Source organism: Cherax quadricarinatus, chromosome 70 (genome assembly GCF_038502225.1).
Source record: "Cherax quadricarinatus isolate ZL_2023a chromosome 70, ASM3850222v1, whole genome shotgun sequence".
NCBI lineage: Eukaryota > Metazoa > Arthropoda > Malacostraca > Decapoda > Parastacidae > Cherax > Cherax quadricarinatus.
In genome coordinates this window covers 13,510,747-13,533,253 of record NC_091361.1, presented here as the reverse complement: position 1 = coordinate 13,533,253, position 22,507 = coordinate 13,510,747, and the positions used below count along the sequence as shown (strand labels likewise).

General features: G+C 40.1%; 1 protein-coding gene across 1 annotated transcript in view; it reads right to left on the bottom strand.

The window, feature by feature from the left end:
* LOC128695258 (uncharacterized) overlaps nucleotides 1-22,507 on the bottom strand; it is a 1,855,180-nt gene extending 1,832,673 nt beyond the window's left edge. The window contains exons 1-2 of the mRNA XM_070099904.1: nucleotides 22,093-22,507; nucleotides 10,943-11,019 (exon numbers count right to left, since the gene is read on the bottom strand). The gene's annotated coding sequence lies outside the window, so the exon portion shown is untranslated. The remainder of the gene's footprint in view (nucleotides 1-10,942; nucleotides 11,020-22,092) is intronic.

The window sequence follows — 22,507 nt, the reverse complement described above, 5'->3', positions numbered from 1 at the left end:
CCACAGAAATATTCAGCACCACTGACTGTTATTCATGTTTCATTTGGAAGGCAACAGGTGTCAGGTGGTTAAGTTTGCCATGGTGTGTGGTGTTTCCACGTGCGGGACCTTCCACCACTGGGCGGCAGCACCGACAACTACACAAATATAGCCTCAGGTGAAGAACCAGCCTCAAACCATCCGTCAAAATAATTATAAATGTAGAGGATTAGCTCTACAGAGGGCAGAAGAGTGGAGCGGCGCGCGTATCCCCTCTAACGTCTGCCGATGCACTGACCGGTTGGGGACGAGGGCAACTCCCGGTGTTCCCAGCTTCCCCCTGTCTCTTTCTCCCCTACATCCCACCTCTCCCATCTCCCTCCCCTCCATACTACTCTCTCTCCCCTCCCTTCCCCGCTAACTCCCCTCTACTATCTCCCATTCCCCTACCTCCCTCCAGCATCATGCAAATCTCATCATTTTCTCTTGCTAAAATAAAATACAGTTACGTTCGGTACTCTGCACATAATATCTACTCTCAGGTCTAGCCCAGTAAAGCGTATACTAGCCCAGTAAAGCGTATATAATATTTCTAGTTAACGACGTTATGAACAATAATTCATTTCTGATATACACGCATTATTACGTCTATTATGATACACGAATTTGAAAAGCGATATATAAGGGTGTTTTAAAATGTTGGACCCAATTTCAAAGCAATACTGCTTTGAAATTGGGTTCATCCTGATTACTGCGGAAATAAGATGGAAATAGGAAAAAAACATCAAGAAGGTATTACTTATTTCACTGAGATTATAAAGGGAACCCTGATAGAAGCAGATCATAATATCTGATTTTATTTGATTAAATCTTCAATTTTTCACCGTTTAACGTTCATTGAAAAAATCACGTATTTGATCAAAAATACCGTAGAAATTCATAACAGAAGCAATAAACATCTCTAAATATATTCTGGGCAGAGTGGATAAAGAGGATGACGCCAGCCAGCATTGTCCTCTTTATAAACTCTGCCCAGCACAGGGTAAATGGTTCTTGTGTGCATGACGGTTATTTGTAAATTATTAAGAACAAAGTAGACCAATGTTCACGTCAGTGACCATCAATATTGTGTTATAAATGTTTGCTCCGATAATGATGTATTGTCGTATGTCTCCAGTTGTGGAAAATACTGTATATATTTTCCAGAAATACAGTAGTTATAAGTAAATAGATGCCCTATATTGTATTTTTAAAAGAAGTATGTTATCGAAAATGGGAAACCTGCGGCTGGGGATTGTTAATTTGAATTGGATACAACGTTAGTGTAATGGGAAGGAATTTTCGTGCTCTAGAGGTTAAAATTGGGCTGACACCTCTCAAATAGGAGGCGAAATTGTTGGATGTGCATTCCTGCATAACTTGAGATATCAGGCGACAGGACAGGACAACTCCAGGAACCTCAGATAAGTCTGTTATGTTATAAATCTGGACAGTTGTTATTTTCATGTATAGACAGTGAGGTTTTCTGAGTATGATACAACTTAATCTCCAGTTAAATTGGCGAGTGATTTTTAAGATATTCTCCTTCTGTTATGTATATGTGTATCTATAATCATTTATTATTTTTAATATACAGTCCACAAATTTACATATTTACCAGCATTCCTGGTGATACATATTTCATTTAATTAATAGGTCCAGAGCAACTTGTGAATATGACAGTGGTAGGTATCGAAGGGGGACATTTTTTGCGACCTAGGTGTCCCAAATTCCTACTTGTCTAACTGATAAATAATAATTACTATGTTCATTTACTGTTATGTATATAATGATACATCCAAGTATATGTAATTTTCCACACCAGTATTAGCAATTATTATTATTATTATTATTATTAGGGGGAGTGCTAAACTCTTAGACATTATAGAGCACTTGTGGGGAAGACAGGGGGTAGATGGAAGGTATTCAGGTTAATTCCAAAGAACTGGAGCACAAATCCAGTTCCCTGAATTGGATCTGTGCTCCAGCGCTAGTTAGGGGCTCTTGATCTAACATCATGAGCCCCTCAACAGCGTTAAGGAACCTCCCTCTCTTCAGGCATTTATCGTATTTTTAGGTATATTTCATAATTTCTAGTTATTTTCCGTAATGAATAGTCTCGACGAAAATATTAGCTTCTTCCGTTAGGAATTACCTGGAAATTAAGACCTCTTATGATGCTAAAATTATCTCATTTTACATTTTCAAATGTATATTCTGATGTGAAAATTTGGCCTAAAATGATAAAAAATGCTGAACTATGCAGGGAATTTTTTTTTTCTTAAAGGACAACGGTCATCACGACACTGTTTGCTGGATCAATTTATTACCACAAACATGAAAACATCCTGTATATACAGCTTTCATAGATGGTTGTGAGAGTTGTATAAGTTAAATGTGGCGAAAAAGTCGCCCCAGACAGGGAAGAAACAGACTAGAGAAAACAGCCTTGTATCATGCTAAAACTGTCTTCTTTCAGTTTTCCGCATTTTGCAGGTATTTCAAGTGTATATGAATCAGCATAGAAAATAGTACGATTGGTGTGATTTTAATATTGAAAATCAGACCAATTTCGGCTGGATTTTCAAAATTCTTATGATCATTTACTTTGCAGTTCTTCGTCAGGCACTTTATAGGGTTGTTTCATCTTTGCATTACCTCGTTAAGACCTTACAGAGGATCTCTCACATTGCAATACTTCTACCATGCAGTACTTCTTCAGAAACTTAGAATATTTCATGTTGCGTTACTTTGTCAGTAGATTACAGACGATCCTTCATCTTGCATTACTTCGTCAGGAGCTTACAGAGGATCTTTCACCTTACATCGTCAGGAACTTACAAAAGATCTTTCACTTGTACTTCGTCAGGAACTTAGAGGATTTTTCGCCTTGCAGTATTTTGTCAGGAGCTTACAGAGGATCTTTCACCTTGTATTACTAAGTCAGGAGCTTACAGATATTTCTCCTTGCATTACTTCATCAGGAACTTAGAGGATCTTTCACCTTGTAGTACTTCGTCAGTTTTCATAGGATCTTTCACCATGAATTGCTTAAAGGGCTTACAGAGGATCATTCACACTGCATTAGTTTGTCAGGAGCTTACAGAGGATGTTTCACCTTGCATTTCATCAGTTTACAGAGGATCTTTCATCTTGCATTATTTCATCAGGAGCTAACAGAGGATCATTCAATTTGCAGTACTTCCTCAGCTTTCCTGGGATCTTTCACCTTACATTACTTAATCAAGAGTTAACAGAGGGTCTTTCACCATGTATTACTCCAGGAGCTTACAGAGGATCTTTCATCTTGCATTACCTTCACCTTGGAGTACTATCATTAGCTTAAGAGGATCTTTCACCTAGTGGTACTTCATCAGGAGCTTATAAAGGATCTTTCACCTTGCATTACTGCATCAGAAGTAGAAAAAGGATCTTTCACCTTGCATTACTTTCACCTTACAGTACTTCGTCAGGAGCTTTCATGGGATCTTTCACCTTGCATTACTTCCTCAGGAGCTTTCCTAGGATCATGACACTCTAGGATCAATTTACCCCACAAATATGAAAAAGTCCTGTATATACAGCTTTTATAGATGGTTATGAGTTTAGTTAAATGTGCCATAAAAGACGCCTAAGACACGTTAGAAGCAGAGAAGAGCGCCTTTCATCATAAAACATTTTTCAATTATTTTTCGTATTTTTAGGTGTTTTTAATTTTATTTATTTTCCATAATGAATAGTCTGAAAGAATTAGGAGACCAAATAAAATCCTTAACAGAAAAAAAGTAATAAAATCTGTAAGTAATAAATTCATTAAAGACCTAATTATTATAATTAAAAAAAAGCGCTAAGCCACTTCAAGTCCTAATTAAATCCTTAAAGGACCAAATAAAATTCTTAAAGACCTAAATCCTTAAATAAAAACCTGATAAAACCCTTAAAGACCCATATCATAAAGGTCCTAATAAAATCCTTAACAGAAAAGAAAATAAAGACTTAAAATCCTAAACACAAATGAAAAAGACTTAATAAAAAATTAAGGATTTTATTAGGTTTTTTCTTCCTTCCAGTAAAGGATTTTATAAGACTTTTTTCTCTTAAGGATTTTATTAGGTCTTTACTTAAGGATTTTATTAGGTCTATTTTCTTTTGTGAGAGAGTTGGGCCTGACTCGCTTGTGCTCCTTAAGTCGATATGACCTGACCTGATTAGGTTCAGTCAGTTGCTTAAGCCGGTAGGTGACTTGGACCTGCCTGGCATGTGCCAGTAGGCTTGCTGCAGTGTTCCTGTTCTGTGTGTGTGTGTGTGTGTGTGTGTGTGTGTGTGTGTGTGTGTGTACTCACCTAGTTGAGGTTGCGGGGGTCGAGTCCGAGCTCCTGGCCCCGCCTCTTCACTGATCGCTACTAGGTCACTCTCCCTGAGCCGTGAGCTTTATCATACCTCTGCTTAAAGCTATGTATGGATCCTGCCTCCACTACATCGCTTCCCAAACTATTCCACTTACTGACTACTCTGTGGCTGAAGAAATACTTCCTAACATCCCTGTGATTCATCTGTGTCTTCAGCTTCCAACTGTGTCCCCTTGTTACTGTGTCCAATCTCTGGAACATCCTGTCTTTGTCCACCTTGTCAATTCCTCTCAGTATTTTGTATGTCGTTATCATGTCCCCCCTATCTCTCCTGTCCTCCAGTGTCGTCAGGTTGATTTCCCTTAACCTCTCCTCATAGGACATACCTCTTAGCTCTGGGACTAGTCTTGTTGCAAACCTTTGCACTTTCTCTAGTTTCTTCACGTGCTTGGCTAGGTGTGGGTTCCAAACTGGTGCCGCATACTCCAATATGGGCCTAACATACACGGTGTACAGGGTCCTGAATGATTCCTTATTAAGATGTCGGAATGCTGTTCTGAGGTTTGCTAGGCGCCCATATGCTGCAGCAGTTATTTGGTTGATGTGCGCTTCAGGAGATGTGCCTGGTGTTATACTCACCCCAAGATCTTTTTCCTTGAGTGAGGTTTGTGTGTGTGTGTGTGTGTGTGTGTGTGTGTGTGTGTGTGTGTGTGTGTGTGTGTGTGTGTGTGTGTGTGTGTGTCTGTCTGTCTGTGTGTGTGTGTCTGTCTGTGTGTGTGTCTGTGTGTGTGTGTAATCGCCTAACTGTACTCGCCTAATTGTGGTTGCAGGGGTCGATTCATAGCTCATGGCCCCGCCTCTTCACTGGTCGCTACTAGGTCATTCTTCCTGCTCCATGAGCTTTAGTATACCTCTTCTTAAAGCTATGTATGGATCCTGCCTCCACTACACCACTTGCCAGATTTTCACTTCTTGACAACTCTGAAGAAATACTTCTTACCATCCCTGTGATTCATCTGAGTCCTCAACTTTCAACTGTGACCCCTCGCTACTGTGTTCCATCTCTGGAACATCCTGTCTGTCCACCTTGTCGATTCCTCCCAGTATTTTATATGTCATTATCATATCCCCCCCTCTATCTCTCCTATCCTCCAGTGTCGTCAGGTCGATTTCCCTTAACCTCTCCTCGTGGGACATGCCCCCTTAGCTCCGGGACTAATCTTGTTAAAAACCTTTGCACTTTCTCTAATTTCCTTACATTCTTGGCTAGGTGTGGGTTCCAAACTGATGCTACATACGTGTGAGAGCTCATAATACCATGTAACAGCAATTCTACGTCCTTGGTAGTAAGATTGGTGCAGAATACATACAAAGAAAACATTTAGACAATATTTCGCTTTGAGTAAAACATTATGATGTTATTAACACTTGTAATAATAACAAAAAAGCTTATAAAAAGTTATTTTTATTTATTAATGAACCGACGTTTAAGTCACATATAATGAACTTTCTCAGAGTATATCAAGACCATCACAGACATGTGTTAAGGTAGAAAAAAAAGATTGGTGCATTCAAGCTTCGACGGGCACTATAAACCTAAAGCAGAGAGGAGTAGGCTCGCGTGAGTGCCTGTGGTTCGATTTCCGGCATGGGTGAAAACATTCGACATGTTTCCTTACTCCTGTATCTGATCATCTTTTAGTCAGTAGGTACCTGAGTGTTAGTCGACTGCTGTGGGTCGTATCCTGAGGTGTGGTAGTATACCTGAGACAGGACTGGGCTTTAAAATGAGCTAAGGTAGAAAGAGAGCGCTTAACCTATGCAACTTATTAGTATAAAAATTTCCGTAATGATACATTCCAAGTGATTGTATTTTAGATACTGATTTTATGATACAGATTTAATTTGATAGAATTGTAGACTCAGCAGACAGCCACTAATTACTCACGTGCTGTGCATTATGCAGTGCAATGTTGACTGAGGAATGAGTTGAACAAGACTTGATAAACTTAAAGAAAGCAAAATACTATCACAACGAAGATACACAGGGAATCATGATACCCTATACACAGTCTTCAAGTGGACGGCGCAGGGAGAGGGCGTCGGCGATTCCTCTCCGAGCACTGAGACCCAAGTTACATTTTTTGGGTTACCCTGAGTTATAATTTGAACAGAGCTGAGAGGAAAACTTACTTGTCACTTCGAGCACCATCCCTTCAAGAGAGTAAGGCAGTGACTAGCTTGCTAGTTTGCCCCTCTCCACCCCACCACCTCATCCTACCCTATCCTAACCCCAAAATTCCCCAACAATTACACTGCCCTAACCACGTACACACTACTTACACTGCTGTCCTTCTGCCTTACCTGTCTTCTTTTTCGGCAGCTTCGCCTCTGGCGATTTAAAACAAGGCAGTGCGATATTTTAAAGTCCGGTCGATCATTGCCTTGGGCCCCGTCCCCCTCACTCCTAAAGGGTAGGCTATCTTAGGGGCTGACCTTCATAAGTCAGCTGAAATAGGATGTTTAGGGAAGACGCATAGGAAAGTTTTTCTTTTTACGGCAGATCTTATGTGTCAGGTGTACCTTACAGGGCATCATGCCGAAAATAAGAGGATGAATTCGTGTCACTGAAAACCAGAAGTCTAAGAAAGAAATAAATTATTGTATTTGTACCAATTCCACTGTTGCACCAGTGGATGTATTCCAAACTCACTCTGATGCAGTATTTCTACTCTCCTCTGAAGGGGAGCTGCTTCAATTACCCAAGAATGTTCTTGAAAAATTAAATAATCAGGGCATCATCCCCATTCCATCTGACAGTTACCAGGCACAACGTACTGTATCTGCGGCAAGAATCAACATTTTCATGAAAGGCTGCACTGCTGAGGAACTTGAAATTAATCATGAAAATTCTGATTTAAAGGTTCTTAAGTCATATAAATTTACTAAACGTTCAAGCTAAAATTAATTCTTAAGACACCGGAAGAAGCCAAAATCATGTGTCAAAATGGTATGAAATGCTTTAGAACCAAGTGTACACCAGACCAAATTTCCATGGAAAGGTTTGTCAGTGTCACACAATGTTTTAAGTGTTATGAGTTTGGTCATAACACAAATAAATGCAGCAGCCAAAAAGCAATTTGTAGTATATTCTCTGGTGAGCATGTTTTCAGGGACTTCCTCAACAGAAACAACCCCAACTGTGCCCTTTGTAATGGGAAACATCATGCTGTCTCCCCTAGCTGCCCTGTTAGGAAATCTTCTGGATGCTAAGAGACAAACACTAAGAAAACCACCACCCAAACACCTCCAGAAATATCCCAGGATTCGTTCTCTAATCTACCTGCATCTGGTGGGACTCCTACTGCCACCTCTACCAATTCCAGTGTTTGGAATTCTGCCCCTCCTGCAGCGCCCCACCCTAACCCTATTTCCAATATACACCAAGCACAAGGACCATCATCAATCCCTGTCTCCCTGGTTCTCAGAGGTAGATGCTATGAGAGGTACACTGATGTTCATGTTGGCAAAGGAGATAGGTAGCAGTATTAAACTCTGCTCTTCTGTTTTAAATTTATTAGTAGCTAATGGGGTTAAACCTTTAGTCATCTTCACTTGCCTAACCCTTGGGCATAACCTACTTCCACATTGGACAAATGTGATACCACCTACGACTGCTGCACCTCTCCTGGCTACAGTATATAAGCCACTTCTTGGCACATATGCTGTATTCTTTTAAAGATTGATGGACTGATTACATCGACTCAAGGCTGAGGGACTGATTACCTCAAATTCCTCCTGTCCTTCACCATTCTCCTTTTTATGGACTGATTAAGCCACTGCATGGCGAAGCGTTTCCTCATTAAAGATACCCAAGTGTTGCACATGTGTCTAATTTACCAACTTGTCGGTTCTCTGAACCATTCATCTACAATGTGAACTCGATTATAAACCGGTCCCCTCAAGACAGGAAGTATGTGCCCTCCTCCACAACCACACTTACTCAAGCCAAGATCCAACCGTAATTAAAGATCCAGCTGAAACAACTCATACCATTGCGTTAATACCTGCACCTGAACTTGCACCAGACACTGATGCACAATCTACCGCTATTGAAGCTGACCGAAAAGTACCAGTAGTTTCCAGGGTACTCCAAGTGGACTTGCACATTTCCACATAGAGCCTCCACTGTCTCTTATAGTAATTGTGAATATGCCGACTGAAACTGAGAATGCCATGTTTTAATGGTCAGATGATGAATCCGACGCATCAGTGAATATCACCAGCAGTAATGAAGAAGAGAAAATAGTCCGTACACAGACAACCACTCAGAACTACGATCCTCCCCTTGACGAGTCGAGTAGGGACAGCTTGCTTCCCTTCAGTCGAGTAGGGACAGCTTGCTTCCCTTCAGTCGAGTAGGGACAGCTTGCTTCCCTTCAGTCGAGTAGGGACAGCTTGCTTCCCTTCAGTCGAGTAGGGACAGCTTGCTTCCCTTCAGTCGAGTAGGGACAGCTTGCTTCCCTTCAGTCGAGTAGGGACAGCTTGCTTCCCTTCAGTCGAGTAGGGACAGCTTGCTTCCCTTCAGTCGAGTAGGGACAGCTTGCTTTCCTTCAGTCGAGTAGGGACAGCTTGCACTCAGTTTGCAGCTATAATCTCAGACACTAACTCTCTGTATGCAGCAAAAACTCAAACTTCTCGAAATAATGGGGATTATAATTTTACAACTTAATATTCAACATTTCTTTAACATCCACTACCTCCTCCTCGAAGTCGAATGAGACAGCTGCCAGAGCAGACCAGCATATAAAGATACGTGGTTATTCTACTGTCGAGAAATTGAGAGGGACCTACAGTGGAGTGGCCGTCCTAGTGAAACTAGGATATTTCGTAACATCCACATTGACGAATAAAACATTATATAACAATAGAACTGACGACCTCATATGTTCAGTAAATAGTTGGAACTGGATATTTTCCACCTAGACAGCCATATATAGAGTCCATTACCCTCCACCGGATTCTAAGTAGATGTGTTCCTACAGTCCTGGGAGGAGATTTTAATGTCCATCATCTCGCCCTCTTCAACTGTGGAGCCGGAAATCAACTGGGTGACGTAAAGGGAAAACAGTTATTTAATATAATGACAGCAAGAAATCTATCATTCCAAGGGCCATTCTTTAAGTCATATGTAGGCCTTCATCCAGGGACACCTGATATAGTCTAGACCAACAGAGTTTGTGACCTATACCATTGCAGTCTCCCCTGGCGGAAACTTAGGAAGAGACCACATTCCAATTATAACAACACTAGAAGCATCGCCATTTAGAACACCCTCTCCTCCGAAACCCAACCTAAAATCTTTTGGATTTGACTCCTTCAGGGACTACCTATGCAATGACAGTACTGTTTCGCTTGAGAACCAGCCTTCAACTGCAATTGACGAAGCAATCAGCTCTATCTACAAACGAATCATAGAGGCCACTCATGCAACTTGCCAATTAATATCAAAGATCAATCTGCAATATAAACCAACGAGGGAAATTAGGGACTGCGTGAAAAATTATACAGAATGTAGAAAGCACCATCAAAGAATACAGCCCACAAGGGTTATACTGCAGAGGTTGAGAAGAGACTTAATTACCATGATCACAAATCATACAAGTGAATTATGGAAATAACTTGCTCAAGCTAATCAGTACAAACGTCATCCTGAAAAGTTGTGGAGCAAGATCCACTAGCTTCTAGGGGCAAAACACAAGACCACCAGTTATCTAATACATTCCTTCACCGATGACGATGATGAGGAAGTTGATATAAAACTTGATGACCCACAAGACCAAGCCAATCTGATAGGTGATGTGTGGGAGAAAATTCTCACACAATAACAGTAGAAAATTTAATAATAATCATTACCAGTAAGTCAATGAATGGAGAGAGAACCGAGCTGGCTTCCAACCACTACCTTAATTGATACATCAACTCTTGAAGATGAACACCTCCTTACAAGACCAATCACACTCAGAGAGATGAGTCAAGTTATTGGCAGAATGCGTAATAAAGCCCCTGGCCTCTCAGGCATAACAGTGAAACAAGTTCTTACTCAGAAATTGCAAAATGCTCTGGTAAATATTTTTAATGCCATCTTGGCCTCGGGACACTTTCCAGTGGCTCTTAAGACTGCAAGGATAATATTCATTGCAAAACCCAATAAAGACAAACACAAACCAGACAACTATAGACCTATCTCATTACTTGAAGTCACTGGTAAAGTCCCTGAGAAAATCATTTCCAACAGATTATTAAACTACTACATGGAGTACAATCACCTCTTCACAGAAAAAGTTTGGATTCAGGACTCACAGAGGAACTCAACATGCTATAATTATTATTTTCGATGCTGTTGACAGCCTGAGGAAACAGGGCAGTCTTGCCCTAATTGCCACCAGGGATGTAAACAAAGCTTTTGACAACTTGTGGCATGATGGATTCATTTAAACTGATCGACCTACATGACCACAACTGAAATTTCTCAGATTTATATACAACTTCTTATCAAACAGAAAAATCCCTACCTTTTACAGCAAGCCGGCAGAGCCTTTCACACCGAAGCATGGAGTACCATAAGTCTCGTGCCCTATATCATCCACCCCTGTAATGGGAAAATATAAGTATGAGATGGTAATAAAAAAATGGATGCAGGACTTCGAAGAACAGCGAACTGGGAGAAGAAATTGAGAATCACTACCATCATCATTATCAGCACCATCAAATGTTTTGCAACAACCATAGAAGACAAGGGGGTATCTCTATCAGAGGTACACCTATTTCCATTAAAAACCCCAAGAGGATACTGGGATATGAGATATATTACTCCACTCCACATCTCACATCACGAAAAAGATCAATTTAGCCAAAGCCCACCTCAACAATCTATACAGGTTTAATCAAGCCCCTTTCCCACATCAAAAAACACCTATACAATATGATGAGACCTATGCTAGAATATCCTTGTGTACCCATGACATTAACAACTAAAATCAATATGCTACAGCTACATCACAGGCACCAGGAGAGAGAGAGAGAATCAGGATTGAAGATCTACACATAGATGCAATGAATGTAAGGCTTGATAAACTAAAGGAGACAACTATACGCCATGCAAGAACTCCATATACCAGACAGAGAAAACCCTCCACAACTTGCAAATACCACCGACATCAACACACCTCCCCACAAAACCCAAAGAATGACCCTTCGACAGACTGCGACGATTCATCCACAAGGATAATTTCCAGAGACCAACGATCCTGAGCGCCCTCCCAGAATATATAGATGAATGGGTATCACCGGAGCCCTATTATGTCCAATAAGGATATTACCACCCCCATTTAAGGAGACTTCCCATATAACTTATGTACTATTATATCTCACCATGTAACATTGGCAAACCTACTAGGGCAGGACACCACCTCTGAAGAACCTAAGCCGGCCACTATCTCCAGGCAGCATTCGAAGTAGATCAATCGCCTTGCTAACGTATTTTCCAGCCTATGTTCTGCAATCGCAAAAACAATGGCAATTGCAAATAGTATATAACTTGCCAACTCAGAATCATAGTTATACATTTGTTATAACTGTGTGAAACTGATGGGTAGGTGTTATACCCCATTCAATGAAACTGATTTCAGTAAAGACACTACACACACACATATATATATATAATATATATATATAATATATATATATATATATATATATATATATATATATATATATATATATATATATATATATGTATGTATGTATTAAAATGCACCAAAGTGGTTAGGCGACTAACCTTTATTATCCCACTTCACACACCTCACCCACCCAAACCCTTTTCCCATATTTACATCCTTACCCATCCTTCTTCCTTCCCCATCTTACCAAAGCTCTGGTCATACAAGTTCAGTGTCACAACGAAAGCTTACTCAACCCATGTCTAACTATCTTGAAGGTATGTCTCTCCCGTATCCAACTCCAGCCTTGTTACCTGGAAGCTGAGCTCTCAATAGAATATTGACGCTATCCTCGTCGTCCTACGGAAGTTTCCCAACTCAGGCTGACAAATTTCATTACAGCATGAAACCAATCATCTGTGAAGGAGTTCGAAAGGAAAACCATCCAACTGGGGGTGCGTTTGAAGTAAACTTTGTTAGACCTTACACTAATCTTGAAAATGTCACAATGATCAGTGTAACAAGATAATATTGTTGGCTGTCTGGTTACCCTTTCTATATTTAGCATTCAACACCATTTTTTAACTTTCAATGAAGAATTGTTCTTAAAGAACCTAGAAATGTAACCTAACAGATTTTTATATTAAGAACTGACTTAACTGTCCTAACTGAGACACCTGAGGCTGCAACCAAAGATTATTTACCAAAATTAATCAGGTAATTCTGTTTACGTTCATTACTAATCTGATAAGGTGGTAATGTGTTTGTCAGCTTTTTAGAGTATTCACTGGAGCTGTAAACCCATGTGGCAATATTTCACTGTGCATTAATTAAATGTATTTTTTTAAAGAGACTCTCTTTGGTGTAGTTTGTGATGTTCAAGTTCTGACTTCTTAATATACGTCTTTGAGAGGAATTGTGCCCTGATTACATATATATATACATATATAGTAATTAAAGGCTAACATAGATAATATTTCCTTTAACACAACAGTCTATGTATAGCCTCATACTGTAAATGCCATTACCTTCTGCAAATAACAAAATTATAGGTAACGAAACAAATACTGTTAAATTTACAATACAAATCGAGAGAGAGAGAGAGAGAGAGAGAGAGAGAGAGAGAGAGAGAGAGAGAGAGAGAGAGAGAGAGAGAGAGCTAGTGCACATCACGTCCAGGATACACATTCTTTTTGTGAAATACGAAGGAAGTTTTAAATAATGTAATACGTAAATATCGCTAGTACAGACATTATATGTTAAGTCCATTTAATCGTGAGTCACAAGTACACAAGTCACTCCATCACTTCACACAATGCTTATTATTATAATTAAAGGGGAAGCGCTAAACCCGTGTAGTCACATGCGTCAGGATGAATAAGTCAAATGAGCAACCTTGGTTCAAAAAGCAGCGGTGTTTTCTGCCGAATAGTGAAAATTAATGTAATGAATCCTGGAAGATCATTGTGAAAATAAGGAAAACAAATATTTTTTTTCTTAACACATCGGCCGTTTCCCACCTAGGCAATGTGACTCTTAAAAAGAAGAAACTCTTTCATCATCGTTCATTCAAAAACTTCGACATAGCTCCAGAATTTTTTTTTATTACAGGCTTATTCCTCTATAATTCTCCTACTCTCTTTTATCTCCTTTGTCTTTATACAAAGAAACTATACATGTTCTCTGCCATTCCCTAGGTACCTTCCCCTCTTTCATAAATTATTAAATAAAAGAGTTAACCATTCCAAAACTATATTCCCACCTCCTTTTAATATTTCTGTCTTGATCCCATTAATCCCAGCTGCTTTACCACTTTTCATTCTACCCACAGCCTCACGCACATCTCCTACACTCTTATCTAATTCTTCCTCGCTCCTATAAGATGTTATACCTCCCTGGCCAATGCACAAAATCATATTATAATCAAAGAAAGCGCTAAACTGACAAGGGTCGTGCAGCACTGAGGGGCAGTAAATAGACCCGGGCCTATAAACAGCTAGGTGGAGAGGGGATCAGAGGTAAGGGGAGAAAAGGGCTGGAAGAGATGCTAAGAGTTGTGTGTCAAGGTTCATACAGTAAAGTAGTTGCTGACAAAAAGTAAAAAAGTGATCGTAACTCAAAGGCAAGGCGTCTGCAAGAAGGGAAGATAAGGTAACAGTTGTAGGGCGGTGACGTCGTCGGAGGTGAATCCTACGAGCTCCCTGGTAAACCGGGCAATCCACAGTCAAGTGATGAACCGAAATAGGGACCTCAGAGAGGAACAGGGTGTCGTTCCACGAGATACTCTTTGTTGGCAAGAACCAAGTCAAGCAGATTGTTTCCGTTGTTGGTTCTGTCACAACATGTACTAAAAAGCAATCCTGAACCGTATGAAGAAAGTCACTAGATTCAAGATTTCCTACCATATTGTTCCAGTAAATTTGTCTAAAGTTAAAATCTCCCATTATCAACATTTTCATATCTAGATGCCTTATGAATTTCGTCCCATAACAGCTTACTGCCCTATCAAGGTTTGGGGGCCTATAAATCACACCCAAAATTAATTTGTCACGACCCTCGAGAAACTGTCGCCAAACAGACTGTGTTCGATGTTTCTAATCTTATATCATGTCTGTTGACCCTATCAGTGTGGAATAGTTTATAAACCTGTACGTTGCATTCAGAAGGCATTTCTCTATCTTTCAGGTTGAACCAGGTCTCTGTTATATCAATATTTATATTACCTACACTTGCAAGTTGTGGAGAAATTTTCTCCAGGGGGGGTATCAGCCCCCTTCAGCCCCCTTTAGCCCCTTTCAGCCTGAGGGGCCCAGCCCTCTCAGAAGGGGCAAGCATCTTGTTTACTGCTACAGCAAGTGATCTTCGACAGCTTCTCAAGACCTCGTCTGCAGGGGCAGCTGTGCAGGCGATGAGCTGTCTTTCTAAGGTAAGTTTTCCCTATATTTAAACTATAAACTTAGCTGGTAAACTATTTCTGAACAGTTTTGGTCTTGCTCGAACCGGATAAAGGCCACACTGTGGTCCAGATTTATACTACAGTGTACATATAACCTACGAGCCAAGGTCCTTCGAAAAAAGCTGTAAAACTAGTGTTTTACAATATAAATCAGTATATATGAGTTCCTCCAGACTCAATCACAGAGAATGGGCAGCCAAAAGAAAACGGGCGCTCACCCAGCGTTCACCAAAAGAAAACGGGAGCTGGGTGACTCACCCAACAAGAAAACGGGGGATGGCACCCGGCATCTACTGCTCCAGCTCGAGAAACGCTGACGAAAGCAGCAACCCAACTGATGTTCAGTTTGTCTGAGTGTATATACACAGTGTTTATAATGTTTATAGACAGAGATTAAGAGACGAGATTGTGTTTAAGTTTCTTACGGATATAACTGTTATATTATTAACAGTGACATTGATATATGTGTAAGAAATATGCCTCTAAGGATGTGGAATACAAATTCAATGCAATTAAGGGAACTTATCAAGGAAGATTTCCCTGAATCTGAAATTCATGATTGCAATAAGAGTTACAGCTCTTGTCTTTAAATTCATTAAAGGAATAAAACCTAATTATGAATGTCTTGAACCCATTAAATACTGGGTGAAACTAATACAGAAAGATGATTTCTCTACAGAATATAAAATTCTGGAAACACAAGATAAATCCCCAAAGAAACCTGTCATGATTAATTCTTAGGATTTTATCTCGACTCAGAAAAGATTATAAGATGTCGAGGAAGAATTCACAATTCTTCACTACCTAAAGAAGCCATACATCCAATATTGATCCCCAAGAATCATTGGCTAACAAAACTGATTGTGCAAAACGCCCACAGTAACGTGTTACATGGTGGGGTAGCTGACACACTTTGTCATATACGACAATCCTACTGGATACCTCAAGGTCGACAAAGTGTGAAAAAAACAAATAAAGGACTTACTTGTCGTCACTACGATATGCGAGTATGTCAGTATCCAGGTCTACCTCCATATCCCTCTGAAAGAGTTTGTCATATCACTCCATTTGAGGTGACAGGTGTAGATTACACTGGACCAATAATTTTAAAAAAAGCAGTTGACAAAGTTCCCATCAAGGTATACATCTGTTTGTTCACTTGTGCTACAACTAGAGCAGTACATCTAGAAGTAGCCACTGACATGTCTGCTGAAACCTTTATCAAATTATTCAAAGGGTTTGCAGCCAGAAGGGCATGTCCCAGACTGAAGATTTCAGACAATGCAACGAAATTTGTTGCTGGTGCTGCTTATATAAGCAAGATCTTTGATCAACCAGAAGTACAACAGATGCTGAATCAATGCAGTTGTCGTTGGAGATGCATTCCTCCTAAATCTCCATGGCGCGGCGGATTTTATGAAAGAATGATCGGCATTGTAAAACGTTGTTTAAGGAAGACTCTTCATCGTCAGAGAATCGACTTAGAAGAATTCCGTACAGTTGTGAATGAAATAGAAAATAGAGTCAACAACAGACCTCTAAGTTATGTTACCGATGGTCTGGACAATTTACAAGTGTTAAGTCCATCTCATTTACTCCATGGCAGAAGGCTCGAACCTGTTCCTCCCATGAATGATAAAGAAATCATAGAGGATCCTACTTATTTCGAACCTGAGCAACTCAGACGTAAATTCAAACACCTTAATAAAGTGATTGAACGTTGGGAGAAAATTTGGCGAGAAGACTATCTCGCCCCATTAAGAGAACACTTCTATGGAGCTGCTGTTCCTGAAAATCATAAGTCCTTAAGACCTGGTGACATAGTGATTATTGACAATGATGGTCCGAGGTCCCAATGGCCACTTGGAAAAATTGTGACCATATATCCTGATGCAAATGGAATCATCAGGACAGTTGATGTTTTAAGCAAAGGTGTAGGGAATAAGTGGAAAATAAACTAGCGCCGTTAGAATTACACAGTGTTGAAAACAAAATTAGTGATTCTCCAGAAACCACACAGGCTAAAGTTGTTCAGAAAAGACAAGCAGCAGTGGTGGCGAGTGAGAAAATCAAATTAACATTAAGTGATGAATAGTTCACCTGCAGCGAACCTCCGCCACCCCCCAGTGTGGAGAAATTTTCCAGGAGGGGGGTACCAGCCCCCTTCAGCCCCTTTCAGCCTGAGGGGCCCAGCCCTCTCAGAAGGGGCATCTTGTTTACTGCTACAGCAAGTGATCTTCGACAGTGTCTCAAGACCTTGTCTGCAGGAGTGGCTGTGCAGACGATGAGCTGTCTTTCTAAGCTAAGTTTTTCCCTATATTTAAACTATAAACTTAGCTGGTAAACCATTTCTCAACACAAGTAATCTTAGCTCATCTCTCTTATTTCTTAGACTCCTACAATTTGTATAGTAAACCTTAAGGGAGCTAGTCACTCATTGCCCTCTGCTATCTTGTTTGTTGATCAATTGATTTGCCATTACTAGCAACTTTATTTTGTATTGTCTTTTAAACATATCCCTGAGGTATCCCGGTAATAATTGCTGTTTTTAACCCTAATACTGCAGCCTGATTGTTTCCCACAAACACCCATACCTCTATAATCCATCAATCTAAATTCCTAGACAAGTCATCAATTACCCTCTCAATCGAATTGGCTAATGTAACCACTTCATCCCCAGAGAGATGAACCCTCTCCCTTGCATACATATCACGTTTGCCAAAGAATAGGTCCCAGTTATCAATGAATGGGATTGCAAGTTCCTTGCAGTACCTGTCTAGCCTGCAATTTATACCAACTGCCCTAGACATCCATTCATTGCCCACTCCCTCTCTAGGCAAGATGCTATATATGACTATATATCTGCTATATATGTCAGTGGTACCTTCAACCTCACTAACCACTATAGTACACTCGTCCAGGAAAACAGACTATTTCCTACCTTCACATCTTCTCTGTTAACCCTCCTTATCTTCCTTCTTCCTGAACTGTGAACCACTTGCCACTTAAAGCTGCTACCACTATCACTGCTAGTGACCATTTCCTCCTTACCAGCTAAATCCTTATCACACTCACTCCCAGACTCATCTAGGTGAAGCTTCAACACGTTAACCTAAGATTCTAAAACAGTACAACAAGCCATGGTGCTTGGTAACACCCCACGCTAACTCCCAGAGCTGAGGAGAGGTATGACCGCAGGTAACCACTGACCTCAGCATACTGACCACTGATGTAATATTTATAAACTGGGATTAAAGGGAAAAATTTGGTAAGTTTGTGAAAAAAGTGTATAAATGGGAATAACTGGTAATACAGATACTAGGAAAAGTTCTTATTAGCAATAATAAATTGTAAATGGGAAATTTGGCAAAACATTAAATAAAAGTAAAACTACTTATTAACTTCATAAATATAAAATATGGTTAATAATCGTAACCTAATAGACAAAACAAAATACTTAAGTCCACTTAAATTTTTGTTAAATTAGTATACAGGAATCATGGTGTTCTATAGAACATTTGCTAGGGCATTGAGCTCACGCACTGAGGTCCAGGGATCGATCCCTGGTACGAGTGGAAACATTAGGACGTGTTTCTTTGAAACAACTGGTGTTCCTGTTCACCTGTTAGCATTATTATAATCAAGGGGGAAGCACTAAACCCGTAGGATTATGCAGTGCCTATGGTGGGATGTGGAAGGTATTCAGGTTTAATGTAGGGAACTGGAGCACATATCCAATTCCCTAGATCAGGAGCCCCTCACCAACATCAAGGAACCTTCCTTGAGGGGTCACCTGTTAGTAAAATAGGTACTTGGGGGTCACTCGACTGGTGTGGGTCGCTTTCTGGGGACAAAATTGATCTAATCTGCCCGAAATTCTCTGCATAACCAGGGATTTTCTGTATAATAGTATGTCAGCTTGGTCTCTATACCTTGTACGTATAATAGTATATTATTATAATCATGGGAAGCGCTAAACCTGTATGATTATACAGCGCTTGTGGGGGAGGATGGAAGGTATTCAGGCTCAATTCAGGGAACTGGAGCACAGCTCCAATTCCCTAGATCAAGAGCCTCTCACTAGCATCAAGGAACCTCACTTGAGGGGTGTAGAAGTACAGATTATTGCATTATATCTCTAATCTAGGCTCCCGGAGCTATTTGGGGAGCTGAGACTGTGGACATTGAAGGAGGGACAGTGCGACACCAGTGTCCCTGAAGTCCCACAACGCTCTACAGGATACATCAACAATCTGAGATCTATGTATTCAGGAGTTCTCCCTCTAGTGTGGGTGTAATAGTAATTTCGAGATTGTGTTCTTGTGAAAACACCTACAATATTATTTAGTTATTGACAAAGTATTCATTTTCTATTATTGAGAGGATTACTATAAAGCATGTATTAAGGGTAGACTTTGTCAATTCTCGGAGCCTCTTCATTATTTGATAAGTAGAAAAAATGTACCTAAGTTTAGGTACAAGTACTCAAGTACAAATATCATACATAGATTAACATTTGTAAATCACGTAGGATAACCCCAAAAAAAAGTCAGAAAAGTGATTTATTTCCATTGGGGTACTTGTAATGTCACTGCCATTATAAAGTCACTTAAAATTAGCTCAGGCAATCTGTCTCTAGTCCTACCATTATTGTATAAGCGAGCCGCCCATGTTATTTCGCACGCTATTACATTACTTTTTAACAAGTCACTCGAAACTAGTACTTTCCCGACACTACTCAAGACAGCAAGGGTTACACCAATACATAAAGGTGGTGACCCTACAGATGTAAACTATAGGCCAATATCAAACTTACCATTGCTATCCAAAGTCTTCGAGAAACTCGTGCACAGGAGACTGTATTCATTTATAACGGCACAAAACATACTCAACCCTTGCCAATTTGGATTCAGGAAAAATAAAAGTACTAATGATACAATTGTACAAATTATAGATCTGCTTTACACAGCATTGGAAAAGAACGAATATCCGCTAGGAATCTTTATTGACCTAAGAAAAGCTTTTGACACAGTAGACCACGGCATCCTACTCCACAAACTTGACCATTATGGTGTAAAAGGCCATGCGCTAGCATATTTTAAATCCTACCTTACAAATAAGTATCAGTATGTCACCATTAAAGACACAGCCTCATCAACACGGCCACTTGATACCGGAGTTCCGCAGGGAAGTGTCCTTGGTCCCCTGCTCTTCCTCGTTTACATCAATGATCTTCCAAACGTATCCCAACAGCTGAAACCCATTCTGTTTGCTGACGACATGACTTATGTCATCTCCCACCCTATTCTTGCCACCCTCAACACCATTGTTAACGAGGAGTGTTCAAAATATCGATTTGGATGACAGTCAATAAACTTGCACTTAACACTGACAAAACCTACTATATTATGTTTGGTAGCAGAGCAGGTGTTGTGCAACTTAATATTAAGATCGACAACACTAATTGCCAGACATAATGAGGGCAAATTCCTAGGCCTAAACCTCAACGACAACCTGAATTTCAGTTCCCACATCCAACACAAAGAAAAAGTATCCAAAACGGTTGGAATCCTCTCCAAGATACGATACTACGTGCCACAAACTGCCCTTCTCACACTATACCATTCACTCATTTATCCATACCTCACCTATGCCATTTGTGCTTGGGGATCAACTGAAGCATCACACCTAAAGCCAATAATAACCCAACAAAAAGCTGCAGCAAGAATAATCACTAAATCCCATCCCTGGCAACACCCCCCCACCCCCCCCCCCACTATTCATAGATCTAAACTTTCTCTAAGTTCAGAGCATCCACACTTACTACTGTGCAATCTACATCTACAGGACCTTAAATTCCAATATTAACCTTGACCTAAAACGCTTTCTTGATAGTTGTGACAGGACCCACAGGCATAATAAGAGACACAAACATTTATGACATTTCTCGTGTCCGACTAAACCTATACAAAAATTCTATGTATGTCAAAGTGCCTAAAATCTGGAACACCCTACCTGTAAGCTCTAAACCTGCAGACACGTTCATCACCTTCAGAACTACCATTAGACAACATCTTATCTCCCTGATACACCCCGACAACTAACTACATGAAAACCACCTGTTCACACTTACACTCACTCACCCACTTGACTATAATCACAGAAATACGAATCTTAATCATAGAATAATGAATCCTAACTAGTCATAAGTTTGCCTGTGATACTACAATATAGAGCCTGTGTATTGTGCCAAAACAAAAGCATTTACATTGCTAAACTCACAAACTATAATGTAGTCACTTAGCCTTAATACCAGCTTACTCCATAATCTGTATTAATTTAGAGTTAAGAATTAATCGAAGTCTGCCCGAAATGCCTAGCCATGCTAGGTGTCCTAGTGGCCCACTCTGTAATTAGTATTTTATAACATGTAAACCACACAATATCCAAAACCTGTAAACCCGCATTGTAATCTTTATAGAGAATAAACTTGATTGATTGACTGATTGATTATTTAAAGCCTAGCAATAATATACTTCTATCATTAACTGCGAGAAATTATGTTTACACTTATTGATAGTGATGTACCTCAGGGTCAAGTGGGACCTTAATTAAGGACACCATAACGTCCCTCCTTCGTGCCCACCTTCTCAGGCCATCATATCACACACGTCTGGACCTTAAATTATTAAAACATATAATTCTTGAAATTATTTGAAATATTATGCCAGTAACAGTGACAAATTATGTGTGAACTATATAATGTTATTACAATCACTTCACCTGAGTAATTTGCTGGAGTAATTTTTAATAAACATAAATCAATTACATTAGATTATTATTATTATAATCAAAGGGAAGCACTAAACCCGTAGGATTATACAGCGCCTGGGGGGGAGGATGTGGAAGGCATTCAGGCTTAATTCGGGGAACTGGAGCACAGATCCCATTCCCTAAATCAAGAGCCCCTCACCAACATCAAGGAACCTTCCAGAGGGGAATTACATTAGAAAAAAAAATATATAAAGGACATTTCCGTATTACTCACCAAATTAAGATTTGGGTGTTATATCCTAAGGCCTCCGGACAAGTACCTAGAGTCAGTACCTGACCAGCCGGGATGTGGTTTGTACGTCGGTTTTCGTGCGGCCAACAGTAACAACCTGGTTAATCAGGCCTGGTCACAGACCGGGCCGCGGGGGTGTTGACCCCCAGAACCCTCCCCAGGTATACTTCCTGTCGGTAGGTAACTCATTGGCCAATACAAGTTAACCATCGCATAGTGAAAATTTAGCCATTGGGAGACGTACATTACATGAAGTGTCAACTCCTTCAATTTCTAACGACACCGCTTCTATTACACTTTAGATCATTTCATTCGAAGATTCAGCAGATTTCCATTTCCTTGAGAACGCTAACACTACCTCTCAAGACGGCCACCAAGACAGTACTACCTCGCCATG